This window comes from Perognathus longimembris, chromosome 18 (genome assembly GCF_023159225.1).
Source record: "Perognathus longimembris pacificus isolate PPM17 chromosome 18, ASM2315922v1, whole genome shotgun sequence".
Classification (NCBI taxonomy): Eukaryota; Metazoa; Chordata; class Mammalia; order Rodentia; family Heteromyidae; genus Perognathus; species Perognathus longimembris.
In genome coordinates, this window is record NC_063178.1 from 11,557,795 (window position 1) to 11,563,087 (window position 5,293).

The following is a 5,293-nucleotide window of genomic DNA, read 5'->3' on the forward strand; positions in this document are numbered from 1 at the left end:
CCACAAAATCATGCATGAGGGGCTGGGGATATGGCCTAGTGGCAAGAGTGCCTGCCTCATATACATGAGGCCCTGGGTTCGATTCCCCAGCACCACATATACAGAAAATGGCCAGAAGTGGCACTGTGGCTCAAGTGGCAGAGTGCTAGCCTTGAGCAAAAAGAAGTGCTCAGGCCCTGAGTCCAAGCCCCAGGACTGGCCAAAAAAAAAAAAAAAAAAAAATCATGCATGAATGCAAGATCAATTCAAAGCTCAAGGTAGACAGGTGCATGCAGAGTTTATCAATGCAGTTTTATTTGCTTGTTTTGCCACTACTGAGCTTTGAACTCAGGGCTTCGAGATTGATGGACTTGTTTGTGTGGATGGCACTCTACCATTTGCTGTGTCCCCCGTGGTGCGTTTCCTCTTGCAAATCTCACTCTACTTTCTTGGCATGATTGCTTTTTTTGCTTTAGCAAAACTCTCTTTTGTTTATTTTATGTTGTGCTGGGCCTGGGGATTGAACTCAAGGCCTGGGTGGTGTCCCTGAGCTTTTTCCATTCAAGGCTAGCACTCTAGCACTTGAGCCACAGCACCACTTCCAGCTTGTTGGTGGTTAGTTGGAGAAAACAGTCTCATGGACTGGGCTGGCTTTGAACCTTGATCCTCAGATCTCAGCCTCCCTGAGTAGCTTGGATTATGGGTGTGAGCCACTGGTCCCTGGCTAGCAAAACTCAACAGTGTTCTAGTAGTCACTTCACATGGGCAGTGGATCTTGCCCAGTGTCCTGCTGGGCATATGCACACAAAATTTTGCCAATATAAATGTGAATTATACAAGTGATAAATACTAATAAACTATGCAATACTCTTTTGATGGTAAGTTCAATATATCCAATTGATTGGCACAGAATGCTTGCATTGATTGCTGCAGAACTCTTATGTCCTGAGCCCAAGTGTGGTTATAACTGACAAACAATCCCAGCTTGGACATGAGTGCTGGCTGATAGTCTTGTTTGAATAAGAGGAAAGTAAAAAGATGAAGGATGCATGTTAGGACTCTACTTATTTGTCAATGATGTGAGAGAATATTGCTAGGTATTAGTTATCAAATACTAGAAGGCTCTGCTTTCCCTTTTTGCTCTATTTACTAAGTAAGGCTACAGACAACACACTTTGCAACTTAATCTGTGTCGATGATCTTGTACTAGAGAGAGCTTTTGCTCCTCGGGGTCCAGGTTGTGCTTGTGATAAGTAGGAAAGGCTACTACTTACTGATCGATTGAGTAGAAGCTAGAGACATCCCTCCCACAATTCTGCCTAGCCTAGCACTGAGAAACCCCGATCTTCATTATTAACATATAAATTAAATTTTTATGAATTTATCCATTTTTGTTGGTCATGTGGCTTGAACTCAAGGCCTATGCTGACCCTGAGCTTTTTTGCTCCATGATAGCGCTCTACCACTTTGAGCCACAGGTCCATTTCTGGTTTTCTGGTGGTTAATTGCAGAAAAGAGTCTCATGAACTTCCCTGCCTGGGCTGGCTTTGAACCACAGTCCTCAGATCTCAGGCTTCTGAGTAGCGAGAATGATAACACCTGGCTTTAAGGAAAAAATTTTTTTCAACAGTTGAGACCACCACCAAATGACCCAAATGTTAGGTCAAGCTTTGATGTATAGTATTTGTCAGTTTCTGTGTTATAAATAGTCCTGCTGTGAGGATTAGCTGTAGGTGTCAACTTGATTGGCCTAAAGGCTGCCCAGGTAGCTGGTTAGAGCCTCTTGTGCCTCTGGACATTGGAGCTTCTGGTGTCTGGTCCTGTGTCACTGTGTCTCTCAAGACTCTACACAGACTGCCTTGCTTCCCCCCCCTCCCTTCCTCATGCCAGTACAGTGGCTTCCACTGGGGACCTCACACTCTTGCCTGGCTTCTTTTGCTCACATATGGCACCACTGGATCTGTGCTTCCAGTTCTAGCTTCTTGCTGGTTAACTAGAGACAAGAATCTCTTGGATTTGTCTGCTTGGGCTGGCTTCAAGCTGTGATCCTCAGACCTCAGCCTCCGGAGTCGCTAGGATTACAAGCATGGCACCTGTTATAGACCAGACTGCATTTCTACCTCACCCACTACCCTCAACCCCCAAGAGCTGACAAAATAACAGAGCAGAGGCTCTCATGGTGTGGTCTCTGCATGAACAGCATTGCTCTCATTTGAAAATTTGTTCCAAAAGTAAGTTCTAGGGCCAGATCCCAGAACTATACAATGAGAAATTCTGGGACTAGAGACCAATGGTGGGTGATTCATATGGTCCTCTCTATTCCTCTGAGGTACGCTGTACCCAGAGAGCCCTGGGATTAGATTATATAGCTTCTTTTCGTCTTTAAAAAAATAGTTACATTTTATCCTTTAGGAGAGCAACAAAACAAATTCAGGTCATCCTGATTGAATTTGGTAGTCTCTGCCAGACTCCAGAAATGACAAATAATGTTTGAGGATGCATTACTCCTATGAAGGAATAATCTCATTGATTGCATATTGATTTATTCTACTTCTTCTTAGGAAGATGACTGTTTTTTTAATTTCTGTGCATATTATGGCCACCCATCCACTATTTAGTCATATCCAACTAGCATAATACAACTTTTCAGGATATTTTTTTTTTTTTTTTGGCCAGTCCTGGGCCTTGGACTCAGGGCCTGAGCACTGTCCCTGGCTTCTTCCCGCTCAAGGCTAGCACTCTGCCACTTGAGCCACAGCGCCGCTTCTGGCCGTTTTCTGTATATGTGGTGCTGGGGAATCGAACCTAGGGCCTCGTGTATCCGAGGCAGGCACTCTTGCCACTAGGCTATATTCCCAGCCCTCAGGATATATTTCTTGATTTCCACACCTTTCTGATACTCTCCTCACAGGCAGGGATTCGATGTTTGAATCCAGTTTAGGCTACAGAACCTAAAGAAGTTCAGAGTTCACCTGGGATATCAAAATATGGTGGTGAATAATTATGAGGCTTTAAACAACATTCTTTCTTTTGGATCATTTGCCTTCTTTTATGAGCATCATTTAAAGTTTATCATACACAATTTCTAAAGTATATATGCTGGTAAAACTTATAAAAATGTGAGTAAGAAAACAGAAAATGACTGATAACTGGATTTCCCCCCCCCCACATCAAACCATGTAATTTGTGCCAAATTCTGGTATAAAAGCAGTAAGACTCACCGGTTGGCCTACTGCCTACATAACAATTTGATACTTTGGCATGCTTCCTGCTAATAATTTTTCTGCATTTCTACATTTTTATTATACAACAGAGACATATATTTGTGCTACTTTTCAAACTAAACATTACGTCATGAGCATTTCCATATCATTGAATTTTTTTTGAAATACGAGTCCATGCATGACTCTGTATTACTCGGTTATATGTATAAAATATGACTTGTTTGACTAAACTCCCTTGGGTTGTATTCAATTATCTCATTTTTTTAAATAACACTCATGATGACATAATGTGCATATTTAACAAATAAATATTGTTTTAGAGGCAGGATCTTTGGAGCTTTCCTAAAGTTTCTTGGTGTTTCTCCCCCCCCCCCTTTTATGACTTGCTCATCAGTTCACTTCCATAAATTCTGTATTATTCTTTGATCTTAGGCTTTCATTAGACTGTGATGCATCTGTTTGCATAAGCATCAGAAAGCCATGAAGATCTAAAATTTGAAAGGACTTTAACATGTGAGTTCACAGTGTCAAGAACAGCAGTGAGCCCTTCTTCTCTGCAAACTTCCATTCCTGTTACTGTGCCAACATTCAGGTGTCTATGATTCCTGATTTTAGGACAGAAGAATGCTAATAAATTATTTGGTAACCATTTGAAATCTAAGTGACTCAGGAAACAGAAAACATGCAAAAATGTCATTATGTTTGATTTACAGACCTTGTCTTTGTAAAATATCTTGACTGTTTCAAAATCTCTAAAGACGAGCAAGGCTTCTTTGGTAAGCTGCTGAACTGTCTTATGTTCATTTACTTCTGGCAAAAGTCAGGTGAAATATCCCCTCTTCTCAACACACACATTATAAAACTTCTGAAGCAGAAATGAATACTTTTCTATTATTATTTTAATAAACCATCTTACCTAGAGTAGAGTCCTTCCTCTGTGTATTACTGTACTGGGGGCTTGAACTCCAGGCCTAACACTTGGCTTTTTTACTCACAATTAGTGCCATACCACTTGAGCAATGCCTCTTCTTCCAGCTTTTTGCAGTTATTTGGAGATATGAGTCTCTTGGATTTGAATCTCAATCCTCAGATCTCAGCCTTTGCTTTAGCTAGGATTTTAAGTGTGAGCGACTGGCATTCTGAGTATGTTTCTTTTGAGGATAAGGAAAATTAAGATAAAATGTGGTTCAATTATGACAACAAAAAAATTAAAGAAACACTTCCATGGCACTGAACCAAAGAAATGCATTACAAGTGGTTTTTAGGATACCTATGTATGAATGTGCCAAACCCTTGATTGCCCAATGCATGACCAATAGGCTCTTGATAGTGGTTTAACTGCCCAGGACATTTAATAGCAATGAACAGTGGCATTTTGCTCTATACTTAGAAGTGAGTTATTATTCAGGCTTACCTCACTTTCCACTTAGCACATGAATCCTCTTGATAAACAAGAGACTTAGGACCACTAATGACACCTTCTATTATAGGAAAAAACAAAACAGAACAAAACTTTCTTTAATGAGCATACTTGAGGTATTTCCCGTTAAAGTTTTTGGCCCTAACTAGCAGATACAAAAACAATTTTTTTTTTTAATGGAGCATCCAGGTACTGGTGGCTCTCACCTGTCATCCTAGCTACTCAGGAGGCTGAGATCTGAAGGTCGTGGTTCAAAGCCAGCCTGGGCAGGTATGTCCCAGAGAATACCAGGAGTGGAACCGTGGCCCATAGTGATAGAGCGCTAGGCTTGGGTAAAAAGGGCTCAGGGGCAGTGCCCAGGCCCTGAGTTCAAACCCCATGACCGACACCACCACCACCACCACCACCACCACCACCACCACCACCTCCCAGGGGATACTGCAGGCGCGCTTCCGGAGGGCGCCGTCAGAGGGCGCCGACGAGCAGCGGCTTCGCCACCCTACGGCATCCCGCGGCGCTCTCTTCCCTCCTCTCACTGATCCCAACTTCCGCCGGAAGCGGCCGCGTCGGTTGTTGTTGTCCGGTACCGGCGCTGTTCCGCCGCGGGTCGGCTGTGGGGTGTGCTTGGGCGTGGGGTGGCGGGGCCCTGGGCTGGAGAAGCGGGGGAGGG